At 51.2% G+C, this 13,228-nt stretch overlaps 1 long non-coding RNA gene across 1 annotated transcript in view; it reads left to right on the top strand.

The window, feature by feature from the left end:
• Positions 1-3,033, top strand: part of LOC146866649 (uncharacterized) — an 87,167-nt gene extending 84,134 nt beyond the window's left edge. Inside the window, exons 3-4 of the long non-coding RNA XR_014965691.1 lie at positions 1,347-1,450; positions 2,705-3,033. This is a non-coding gene — a long non-coding RNA (uncharacterized LOC146866649). The remainder of the gene's footprint in view (positions 1-1,346; positions 1,451-2,704) is intronic.
• The last annotated feature ends 10,195 nt before the right edge of the window (positions 3,034-13,228 follow it).

The raw sequence follows: 13,228 nt of genomic DNA, 5'->3' as shown, positions 1-13,228 counted from the left end.
TGATCTGCCGATTGCACAAACACATGTTTTGCAAATAACTTTTTCATAGTATTTTTAAACAGTCGTAGATCATACAAAATTGGGTCATTTCTTTCCACATAAGGTACAGACGATAAAGCTGCATCCCCTCCTAGATATGATAAAATGAAAGCAACTTTAGATGAGTCATCTGGGAAAGCTGTGGGTTTTGCTACAAAATGTAAATTACACTGATTTAAAAAGACAGTAAATTTATTACAAACTCCATGAAATCTTTCTGGCGGCGCCAGAGGTACTGAAACAGGTGTTACTACTTGAATTTGAGTAGGAAGTGTAGAAGATGAAGTAGACGCTCCACTAAACACGTTTTGCACATTAGGTTGGAAAGTAAGGTGGTTTTAACACTGGTTTTTTAATTGAAGGAAAAGACCATTGGGTTGGAGTTGCTTGGACCTGAGATTGTAGCGCCGAAATATCCCTACGCAATTCTGCGTTTTCAGATTTGATATCCGCCAACATAGTAGATATGTCCTGCAAGGACACCTGAGAAGCTTGATCCATAGCGTCTGGGCGAAACTGGTTACGTGGGCTTAGCCTTCTGTCAGGTATGCCAAGCACTCTTACCTGAGTTCTCCAACTCTTACCTGTAAGGTGCTTGGTGTTGTTTCGCAGAGACGCTATGGGCCAAGCTCCCTATAACTCTATTCAACAACCCAAGATATCTAATGCACTCTTCAGGTTGATTATAGGATTGAGGGAGGAGGGCCGGATTCGACGCTAATGAAGTTCCTGTAGCCGACCTGCGAGGCAACAAGAAAAGTCCTTAACGCTCTTATTCTTTACTAAAATATTCTAACTGATCTAAGATCTTGTTGTTCACCTTTTTGTTAGATTATTTATTGCTACAAAGTTCCTACCTGCGATGCTACAGAATTGGGCTTCGCGTCCAGGAAATTGTTGCGAGATGTAGGATTCCGATGTTCTTCCCCTGTTCTCTGCTAGATGTGTTTTGTTAAGCAGTTAGACGTGGGAATCTATGGGTAAACAATATACCACTATTAATAATTCTGCACATTAGAAAACAACCTAGCTGCTTTTTACTCTTTTACACTTTCCTCTAAATTCTTGTACACTTACTGCGCAATCTTCCTGTTATTTCGTTTTCTTGATAAGTTTTCTACGAAATACACATTGCACTCTTCCTAATATTTGCGTTATACTGTTTTGATATCAAAGTCCTGGTTCCTTTGTTTTCCGTGTCACCAAGGTGTGTCCAAAAATTAGTATTTCTTTAAATCTGTCTTTCTTGTGATGGGCGGCAAAAGTATTTAAGAAATGTCACTTAGCTTCTCTTTCCTTGCTTTCAGGTCTCTTCTCGCCGAGGAATGCTGCAGATAGCGTGGAGAATGAAGATTCAAGTAGCTGGAGCGAAGGCATGAAGAATTCAGAGAGCTGGAGTGCTGAAAAGAAGGTAAGTGGAGATCTATGGAGGAGCGAGGTCAGCGCGATGTTTCCTGATGTAAGGCCGGAAGGCTAAGCACCTTCCAGAGTCTGGGTGTGGCTTAAATACTCCAGCCACACCCAGAGACGTCTGTAGGGAGAGTGTGAGTACGTGCCCTCGCATCGCGTTCCGTTTTTGCATGGACGCGAGGCAAACAAAAGACGAGCAATGCACTTTTAAACCTGTGAGCGAAACACTCCATATTACGAGTGTTCTGCGCTCAATGCACCACGAGTACTGTAGCTTTTGTATACCTTTTCGATTCCTGTAAAGCGTTCCACATTCTGTCCGCAAGCGGCGAGCAGCACCGCTCAGAATAAACAAACATTGGCAAATATCACGACATGGCAAAATATTACTACCATGGTAAAAACATCACATCATTCTCACAATGAGTCCAACAACATCCATAATAGCAATCACCATATCAGTAACATAACACAGCACATATATATTATGGAGTGCAGGATGCACGGGATAGGGGTGGGTTTTTTCTATGAAGAAAAGGTCTTGAGGTACGTGGGTTCATGACACCCACAAAAAGCCAACCCCCACTTTCTTTCTGTTTTTTACACTGGTTTCTGGCTATAGTCTGGCTGGGACCCTGCTAATCAGGGCCCCAGCCTCTCTGTTCTCTCTAAACAACTTGGAGTGCATATTAGATGCACTAGTGATTGGATACTGTGGTACCTTATGAGCCCCTACTATATGGTACCCTAGGTACCAAGGGCATAGGTACTTCACAGGCCTACCAGGGGCTGAAGCATGTATTATGCCACCCCAGGGAAGCAGACTAAATCTGACACCACAGGCCTGCTACTGCAGCCTGGATGAGGTAGTGTTAGTGCTAGAGCAGAGTTTTCAGTTTGAAAATAACTGGGTTTTGAAGCTCTGGTATGTCTATTTGTTATATTAATTTACTAATTATTAATTATTAATTACTGGTCTTGTGTAAGTGTTTATACTTACTAATCAACTCGTTTGTTTTAACAAGAGAGAATTACACGTGGGAATGCATAAGTGTGCTATTTAACGATAATGTGCATGTTTTCATGTTTAAACGTTGCTGAGTGCTGTTTATTTTTAAGCACGAAACGCTTTTCGAATTAATGCTTTTCTATGTTGCAAGAGCTAGATAATTGCATACACATAAGGGTATTAGTGGGGTTAACACTGTTCAATCACTATGCTGTGGTAACGTTGTTTTTGTCTCTTTTAATTAAGATGGTCTATTGTGGCCTATTGTGGCCTAAATAAAGATGGCCGATACGTAAAGCCTGGCCTCGAGTAGAATTTGTGACGAGAGAGAGCCTTGCTGAATATGGTCCTGAAGTCAGCTGACCACAGTCCTTGCTTTGCCTGATTGAAATTTTCCGTGAGGACAGCAGCAGTTTTGGGCGATCTCCAAATGAAATGAAGCGTCCTTGGCAGTTTTGGGAAACAAAGGAGCTTTAAAGAAAGACTCTGAACTGTGATCTCATTGCCGAGGAGACGTGGAAGTTATAAGATACAAATGTATTTTTTGGTTCCTGTTCCGTTATGTTTATTTTGTGATTTTTCCTGAGCGGAGATTTTCAAATGTAGCGATGCTACATCCTTTCCTTCTCGCTTTGCTCAGAGGTTTGACGGAAGAAGTTAATTACAAATTATGTTTTTCTTTGTTCGACTTGCTATAAGAATTGTTAGCCTAGAGAGGGCTTTGCCACTTGCCATTTGCCTTTTGCCGCGTTCCGAATCTGCGTTGGTGAGGATCGTTGCTGAGAGGACTTCGTCTTGAGAGACTTTACCGAGAGACTTGTCCTGACCCGTTCTGACATTTAGCTAGAATAGGTAACTATGAGAAGAATGATTTATTCTGATTGATTTTCTTTGACTAATTTTAGATAAAGCAATATAATTTTGTTAGAAATGGCGATTCTGGTTGGCTAGGGCTTGCGCCAAAGCCAGACAGAAACCACCACTCTAGTCAGGGCTGGGGAGTTACACGCCAAAGATAACCCCTGCTCACCCCCTTGGTAGCTTGGCACGAGCAGTCAGGCTTATCCCTGAGGCGATGTGTAAAGCGTTTGCGCGCGCACCCAGCAACAACACCCAAGGCCCACCACAAAGGAAACTCCACACAAGGTATTCTATAAAAATGGCCTTTGTATTATACACAACACATTAGATAAAAACACACACTCTACAATGTGCCAACAGGCACGGGCAGAATTTACAAGGGATTATATATACAGGGGACAGGGCCACCTGGACCACTGTCAGGAATTAGCACTTTTTAGAACATAGGAATAATACTGTAGTACAAAATAACATATGTAGCACACAACCAGTAACTACTGGTATCAGGGAAGTACCACCTACGCAACCCTAACCACCTTAGGAAAATATTGCGCAGGGAATCAGGACCTCACTAGCACCACCTGTACTAGGGAGAAAACAACCACCTAAGTATCACAATACCTGTAGGGGTCTAAGCACATAAACACATGATGCATAACATTCAGAGGTGTAAAGCAAAGCACATGACGCAAAAACACTTCAGAGGTGCAGAAGAGGTACAATGGCGCCAGAACTCACATTAGCCACCACTGTGGCAGTCCCTAGGCCAACTGGCCGTGGAGGGGTAAGGACGCCCTGTGTCCAGCAAGTCAGGGCGCGCCGGCGCAGGCTGCGCAAACCAGCGCGCACAAAGCACCACCTAAACGTGGCAGTTGCCCACTAAGTGCTGGGCAACTGGAGAAATGCTGGGGCACCACTGTGCCTTCCTAAACAAATAGGTAGTACTCACGTGGAGCCTCTCCTGGGCTCTAGCTGTACAAAATTCCCCCTAGAGCCTTCGCGGCTCTGAACGTCACTGTGGGGCAAGGTGGGAGTGGCCCGCTGCCATCTGGGGCCACTCAGTCACAAAAGAAATGCCCCCAGAGCCTCGCAGGCTCTACAAACAATGGGCCCACGTGTTGGAGCCTCACAGGCTCTATCGGAAGAATGCCCCCATAAGGTGGAGCCTCGATGGGCTCAAAGAGAAATGCCCCCGTTCGTTGGAGCGCTCTGGGCGCTCTGGGCACAAGGATGCCCTGCACACGTGGGAGCCCCGGGGCTCTGAACCGAGATTGCCCCCGTTATGGAGCGCGCAGGGCGCTCTGACCAAGAAATGCGGGGGAGCCAACGTTGGAGCGGCCCACTGCCTTCCGGGGCCGCTCTTGTTCTCAAAAACTGCCCCCCTATGTGGGAGCGCCTCTAGATTGAGGCCTCTCTTGGGGGCGAGGGGCGCTCTCGTTGGTGGGCCCCGTCGGAGCGGCCCGCAACTGCGGCGCCGCTGGGGGGGGGGGAAGAGGGGCAGAGATTCCACTCACCCGGAGTCCCGCTTACCTGGGACTTCCCGCGGTGTCTCTGCTCGGTCTTCCTATCGGGCGCTTTACCAACAGGCACCGGAATACCGGAGCCCGGCTCACCGGGCGTGGCCCGCACTCCTCAGGTCTCGGTGCTTCTCCGGAAGGCCCCGGGGCGCAGGGTAGGCTCCTGCCGGCTCTGGATCCCGCCGCGAGTCTCAGGTGGGAGGCGGGGTAGGCTCCCGCCTTCCTACTTCCGGTCCCTGTTGTCCCGGAGGTCCGCCCCCGGCCTGCCTGACTTCCTGGTCGGGTGCCGGAGGGCGCGGAGCTCCAAATCTCGGTGATGAGAGGGGTAGGCTCCCTCGTAACCAGGGATATAGGGCGGGGTGAGCACCCGCCGTGCAATACCACAAATAAGCGGGGTGGGCACCCGCAAACACGCACAGCAATGTCCCTGGCAGGGTGGGCACCTGCCAGCGGACGTAGGAATCGGAAAAGACGGGGCAAATGCCGGGTGGGCACCGGCTCGTGCAAAACAAAGCGCTCCTGAGCGCTGAAGGAAAGTAGAAGCGCTTCCAAGCGCTTAGGGACACAGGAAGAGCACTCCCAGCGCTTTAGCCTGAAAAGCACCACAAAGTCCAGCAGAGTTCTTCCCTGCATGCAGCAGGGCAGGGGTGGGGGGGGCAAGGCTGGACCCAGAGCCAGCTCACTGGGCCTCCAGGCAGGGAGGTAGTCCAGGTGGCGGTCCTCTGGTCCAGCAGCAGCAGCAGCCCCCCTCAGGTAAGATCCTGGCAGAGAACAGTTTCTGTGGGGACACAGCCCCATTTTTATACAGGCAAACCCTTTGTTCTGGGTTCAGGGTGAGGGGGAAAACCAGTCGCAGCTGGTTGGGGAGCACCCTTGATGTGCTCAGCCCCTCACTCTATTCACTGGCAGGGCTAGGGTCGTCAGTCGCACCACAGGGGGCGGGGCCAGCATTGTGTGTGGAAAACCCTGTCCTATTCAGGACCCAGGTGTACTCCTCCCACCCATCTAGCTGCTGATCTCCCCATTCACCACTGGGTGACTCATCCTGACTCCGGGGAATCCCTAGCCCGTCACATGACACGACCAGCCAATCACGCGACAGACACACTGCACACAGAAGTGCCCACTTCTAGAAGTGGCACTTCCACACTAGGTACATGCACGCCGCACACATCATCGCGCAGCATTCACTCCCACGAGTCCGCACATACCAAACTCGGGCCTGCACACCCCACGCATCAGGAACTACTAGGGACACATACACTCCCCATGCATTCCTATGGGAGGGCAGGCCTATCTCACCACATGCACTCAGAGCATGCACGCACTTTACCCTGGGACACAGGGAAAGTGCGCAGAGACCAAACAATTACCACACCAAGTCACCAATAAGAAGCCAAAAAGTCCAGGGGTGAACCTGCCAGAAGGGCCAAGTCCAACACAACCCCCTTCCAGCCAAAACGCAGGGCAGACCAATCACCACCGTGATGGACTTCCCTGCTTGGGGCGATAGAACACGGACGCGGGCCCGCAACTGCATGGACACCCTCCGGTTCTACGCCACGGTGAACCCATGGAATTCTTTTTAACACCACTGTCTGGACCAACTGGGCTACCCCACTGGTACTCCCAAGCTGTCCGCGGCCAAGACCAGGCCCTAGGCCACCCAGGTGCCACTGGTCTTTGCCTAACCACAGAGTGGGGGGTAGTAACCCCTGGCATATAGCGGCCATTCTCCACTCTTCCTCTCTGAAAGACAGGACTAGACTGCCACTGGTTCTCCAGCCTAGGGTCTACACCCTCAGGCGGACCAGGAGTCTTAGGGAAAGCTCTCCTCCCCCTACCTCTCCTCCTAGGGTTCCTCCTCCTCTGGCGAGGGGTACACCTAGAACGCCATTCCAACCCAGGGTTTAACCCCTCAGGTTGTACCGGGGGCAGAGGTGGGCTCTCCCACCCTCTGCACCCCCTTCCAGAGCCCTGCTCCCTACCAACTGGGGCGGTACCTCTGGAAGAAGAACCGGTCGGGACGCTGATTACAGACGTCCCACCCTTCAGGTCAGGCTGATCCTGAACCTGGCCTTCCAACCTCCGGCCTAGAACCTTTGGTGGAATAATTGCCTGGCACTCCAGGACTTCTGGGGATTTCCACTCCATCCTTCTGAGGCTATCAAATGACACATATGTCGAGCGGCCGTCTGTCTGGCGCTGATCTCCCGTCCCCTGTCCACCTGACAGTGCACGGAGATCCCCCAGACCAGAAGTGGTGTCCCCCTGGTCACTACACGGGATCCTAGCCCAACTGGGAAGTCCCTGACCCACAGGCTCTTCCACTGGGGAACTCATCCCCCAATCACTCCTCACGCTGGACTCCTGTACCCTCCCTACCGGAGCAGTACTGCCAGACACTAGAACCACAGGAGCCCTGTTTACAGGCGCTCCAGGTCCTCCACTCACTAAGAGATCTTCCTCAAGTGGACTAACAGGACAGCCTAGGTCCCCAACTTGGTGTTCCCTCATGAAACCATCCAAGTCCTGAGGCAGGGTTTCGGGCGTCTGGGGACCCTCGGTCACCCCCTCACTCCTGCTCCACTGAGCCAGGCAGTGAGCCCCTACACCCTCCTCGCTATCCTGGGACCTAGCTGGGCTACACTGAGCCTCCTCCACCACGCTGGGCTGGAGGATCTCTAAACCACTACTGTTGGAATCACTCTCCCATTCCTCATCAGAACTTGGGACCCCTTCCCAACGGTCTGCTTTTCTTGCCAGGGTCCAAGGATCCAAGGCATCACATCCCAACAGGTGTTGGTGCAACCCGGGATAAAAACTACTGCATAGCTGTTCTTTGATAACCAGAGCATACAGTCCATCAAAATCCCGTTTTGTGTTTACAATTAACCAATCATCCAGTGCATCCTCACATTTACCCACAAACGTGTCCCAAGTCTGGTGAGACAGCTTCCTACTGCCCCTGAATTTCAACCTTAACTCCTCCTCCTGGGGAACAGGTACCAGACTGGGATTTCCTACACTGGAATCTATCTGGCTGCTACCACTGGACTCAACCCTCCCTGGGGAGTCCAGAAAACCACAACTGCGCTCAGGGGATAACCTACCCTCCAGAGCTAGTTTCTCTCTGGCAAAGGCCCTCTCAGCCTCCGCCATCTGTCTTTTGACCTCCAGCTGCGCCATAGCCTGGGCATGCTGCAACCTGAGCTTTTCTAACGTCAGCTGGTGCTCCCTTTCTTTCCTCCTATCTTCCCACTCCTCTGGGGACAGGGAAAGGGATGAGGCGCTGCCTCCTACGCTGGACCCAGCAAGGGACTCCCTACCTATGGGGTCTTCACTCTCTACTGGCGTCCAGGTATTGTCATCCTCTACCTCCTCTTCTGACTCTTCAGGGCTCCCCACAGACCCACCACCCTCCAGGTGTGAGGCCCGGGCCCTTTCCATACTGTGCTCAAGATCCCATGCACCCTTTTGCCATAGGACCAGGTGGTCCTGAAGTTCGTACAGAGTGTTGGACTCTCTCCCTGTACAGGACCTTTCTAACTCCTGCCTCTGGCGCCAAGCTAGCTCATAGGGATCACAAGCAGGCTCCATTCTGGCAGACGTTTCTAGAGAAAAGATCACACAGGGAACCTAGGGGTCTGAGCCTAACAGGAGCACACAATTCACAAAAACATTCAGCAAGCTCTCTAACCCAGAGAACTCACACTCACTTGCCTAGTGCCACACACCCTTCATCCACACACAACCCTCCCCTCGGACTGGTAAGGCAGTTTCTACCACCCCTGATTCCTCAACCTGACCACCACGTGACACAGGTACCAACTCTGGGCGCAGGGCGGGGGACAAATGTACTGGACACTATTACGCTGCCACCACTGGATCCCACCCTCTGGTGAATCCAGAAAACACAATGCACTTAGGGGGATGATCTACCCTCCCGAGCTAGGGACACCTAACTCACAGTGCACAAAACCACATTTCCAAAGAAATGACAATTAAAAACAATTTTAAAACAATAATCCCTATACCATGTGATTTATCTAAATGCGAGTTTTGTAGTGCGGCCAGTTGCCGCTGCGGTACAGCGCAAACGCAAGTCCAAATCCCACCGCTGATCACCAATGTTAGAAATGGCGATTCTGGTTGGCTAGGGCTTGCGCCAAAGCCAGACAGAAACCACCACTCTAGTCAGGGCTGGGGAGTTACACGCCAAAGATAACCCCTGCTCACCCCCTTGGTAGCTTGGCACGAGCAGTCAGGCTTATCCCTGAGGCGATGTGTAAAGCGTTTGCGCGCGCACCCAGCAACAACACCGAAGGCCCACCACAAAGGAAACTCCACACAAGGTATTCTATAAAAATGGCCTTTGTATTATACACAACACATTAGATAAAAACACACACTCTACAATGTGCCAATAGGCACGGGCAGAATTTACAAGGGATTATATATACAGGGGACAGGGCCACCTGGACCACTGTCAGGAATTAGCACTTTTTAGAACATAGGAATAATACTGTAGTACAAAATACCATATGTAGCACACAACCAGTAACTACTGGTATCAGGTAAGTACCACCTACGCAACCCTAACCACCTTAGGAAAATATTGCTCAGGGAATCAGGACCTCACTAGCACCACCTGTACTAGGGAGAAAACAACCACCTAAGTATCACAATACCTGTAGGGGTCTAAGCACATAAACACATGATGCATAACATTCAGAGGTGTAAAGCAAAGCACATGACGCAAAAACACATTCAGAGGTGCAGAAGAGGTACAATGGCGCCAGAACTCACATTAGCCACCACTGTGGCAGTCCCTAGGCCAACTGGCCGTGGAGGGGTAAGGACGCCCTGTGTCCAGCAAGTCAGGGCGCGCCGGCGCAGGCTGCGCAAACCAGCGCGCACAAAGCACCACCTAAACGTGGCAGTTGCCCACTAAGTGCTGGGCAACTGGAGAAATGCTGGGGCACCACTGTGCCTTCCTAAACAAATAGGTAGTACTCACGTGGAGCCTCTCCTGGGCTCTAGCTGTACAAAATGCCCCCTAGAGCCTTCGCGGCTCTGAACTTCACTGTGGGGCAAGGTGGGAGTGGCCCGCTGCCATCTGGGGCCACTCAGTCATAAAAGAAATGCCCCCAGAGCCTCGCAGGCTCTACAAACAATGGGCCCACGTGTTGGAGCCTCACAGGCTCTATCGGAAGAATGCCCCTATAAGGTGGAGCCTCGATGGGCTCAAAGAGAAATGCCCCCGTTCGTTGGAGCGCTCTGGGCGCTCTGGGCACAAGGATGCCCTGCACACGTGGGAGCCCCGGGGCTCTGAACCGAGATTGCCCCCGTTATGGAGCGCGCAGGGCGCTCTGACCAAGAAATGCGGGGGAGCCAACGTTGGAGCGGCCCACTGCCTTCCGGGGCCGCTCTTGTTCTCAAAAACTGCCCCCCTATGTGGGAGCGCCTCTAGACTGAGGCCTCTCTTGGGGGCGAGGGGCGCTCTCGTTGGTGGGCCCCGTCGGAGCGGCCCGCAACTGCGGCGCCGCTGGGGGGGGGGGGAAGAGGGGCAGAGATTCCACTCACCCGGAGTCCCGCTTACCTGGGACTTCCCGCGGTGTCTCTGCTCGGTCTTCCTATCGGGCGCTTTACCAACAGGCACCGGAATACCGGAGCCCGGCTCACTGGGCGTGGCCCGCACTCCTCAGGTCTCGGTGCTTCTCCGGAAGGCCCCGGGGCGCAGGGTAGGCTCCTGCCGGCTCTGGATTCCGCCGCGAGTCTCAGGTGGGAGGCGGGGTAGGCTCCCGCCTTCCTACTTCCGGTCCCTGTTGTCCCGGGGGTCCGCCCCCGGCCTGCCTGACTTCCTGGTCGGGTGCCGGAGGGCGCGGAGCTCCAAATCTCGGTGATGAGAGGGGTAGGCTCCCTCGTAACCAGGGATATAGGGCGGGGTGAGCACCCGCCGTGCAATACCATAAATAAGCGGGGTGGGCACCCGCAAACACGCACAGCAATGTCCCTGGCAGGGTGGGCACCTGCCAGCGGACGTAGGAATCGGAAAAGACGGGGAAAATGCCGGGTGGGCACCGGCTCGTGCAAAACAAAGCGCTCCTGAGCGCTGAAGGAAAGTAGAAGCGCTTCCAAGCGCTTAGGGACACAGGAAGAGCACTCCCAGCGCTTTAGCCTGAAAAGCACCACAAAGTCCAGCAGAGTTCTTCCCTGCATGCAGCAGGGCAGGGGTGGGGGGGGCAAGGCTGGACCCAGAGCCAGCTCACTGGGCCTCCAGGCAGGGAGGTAGTCCAGGTGGCGGTCCTCTGGTCCAGCAGCAGCAGCAGCCCCCCTAAGGTAAGATCCTGGCAGAGAACAGTTTCTGTGGGGACACAGCCCCATTTTTATACAGGCAAACCCTTTGTTCTGGGTTCAGGGTGAGGGGGAAAACCAGTCGCAGCTGGTTGGGGAGCACCCTTGATGTGCTCAGCCCCTCACTCTATTCACTGGCAGGGCTAGGGTCGTCAGTCGCACCACAGGGGGCGGGGCCAGCATTGTGTGTGGAAAACCCTGTCCTATTCAGGACCCAGGTGTACTCCTCCCACCCATCTAGCTGCTGATCTCCCCATTCACCACTGGGTGACTCATCCTGACTCCGGGGAATCCCTAGCCCGTCACATGACACGACCAGCCAATCACGCGACAGACACACTGCACACAGAAGTGCCCACTTCTAGAAGTGGCACTTCCACACTAGGTACATGCACGCCGCACACATCATCGCGCAGCATTCACTCCCACGAGTCCGCACATACCAAACTCGGGCCTGCACACCCCACGCATCAGGAACTACTAGGGACACATACACTCCCCATGCATTCCTATGGGAGGGCAGGCCTATCTCACCACATGCACTCAGAGCACGCACGCACTTTACCCTGGGACACAGGGAAAGTGCGCAGAGACCAAACAATTACCACACCAAGTCACCAATAAGAAGCCAAAAAGTCCAGGGGTGAACCTGCCAGAAGGGCCAAGTCCAACAAATTTGAATATGGTGTTGGTTATTATTTCTTGTCAATTATTGAGTATCCTATTTTGATTATTATTGTATAGATTGTTTAGATTATGTTTAAGGGCAGTCTCAATAACCAGATCTTATCGACCTCGATATAGATGCAGGGTGTTTAGGAGTTTTCTTTCCACAGGTTATTGCTGGTAGAGTATTTGAGTGTATGTTAGTGAAATGGGCCCTAGTGTATGAAGAATGTATGTGCGTGTAACTGTGAGATTACTCTATCTGTGGAAGTAGGGATATTATATACACCTTGATCTCTATCAATTTCCTGGTAGCAGAGGATGGTTATTGATGATTGTCTTGATCTGATTAGATTACATATTGATTATTGATTATTGATGTTGGTATATGTACTAATACTATATGTTGGAGTTGTCATGTTGAGTTATATGTAGTGCTTCTGGAATTTGGAAGCTGGTAACAGTTCCGTAGTAGGGCAGAGGGAAGTATATGCTGCTCTCGGGAAAGACGGGATTGTTGGTCCTGTATGTATGCAGGAAAATTCACATTGTCTGGGTTCGGAATCAGTGACATTATTGTATGTTACTATTAGAATATATTTCTGGTATATAAGGAGTGTGTATGGTAGTGAAGGTTATCTGTGAAACTCTGGTCTTAAGTCCCAGGGATCCGTAAGGTTTACCATTAAAGCTTATCGCGGGAGGAGTAATAGGTATTCTCTGAGCTTGTTTGAGGAACTGGGCAGGGTAAACTGCTTGGTTAATGTGTGTTATAATTCTGTAGTGGAGCAGATTGTTTGCTGTTCTCGGGAAGCAGGATTCTGTGTGTATGTACTATATTTTCTTGTATGAATGTGCGTGAATGCATATACATTTAGTTGATTGTAAGACTCTTTGGATAAGTCCTAGAGGAAACAGTTAATGAATGTATGTTAGAAGGGCAGAGTAGAGGGAAGTGCTACTGTGTCAACGAGAGGTTCTTGTGAAATAGATTTCTTTTACTATTCTGTGGTTAGCGAAGCAGACAATGGAGATGTTATATGTTGTAACTAATAGATTTTGTAGAAATTTTGACACGAAGTCTACTGAAAAGATTTTGTAAAGGAGGGGTAGACGAGTGACAGGAGACAGGAGACAAGCGACTGCAGCAACTGCTGACGTCAGGAAGACCGCGCTCTGATTGGATAATAGATCAGAATAGTGTTCGCGCTGGTATTGGTGCATTGGTGTGAGTCGCGCAAGGATTGGAAGAGCTATACTAGTGACGTAGACGCTCCAGGATTGGTGCGTTAGTGTGAGTTGCGCTATTATTGGTTGAAAATCTGTATTGTATATTTATAATACGGAAAAGAGTAGAGAGCTTTGGTAA

This window comes from Triturus cristatus, chromosome 1_2 (assembly GCF_964204655.1).
Source record: "Triturus cristatus chromosome 1_2, aTriCri1.1, whole genome shotgun sequence".
Classification (NCBI taxonomy): domain Eukaryota; kingdom Metazoa; phylum Chordata; class Amphibia; order Caudata; family Salamandridae; genus Triturus; species Triturus cristatus.
Note: the sequence above shows the minus strand (reverse complement) of the source record. Positions and strands in the feature narration are given on the sequence as shown.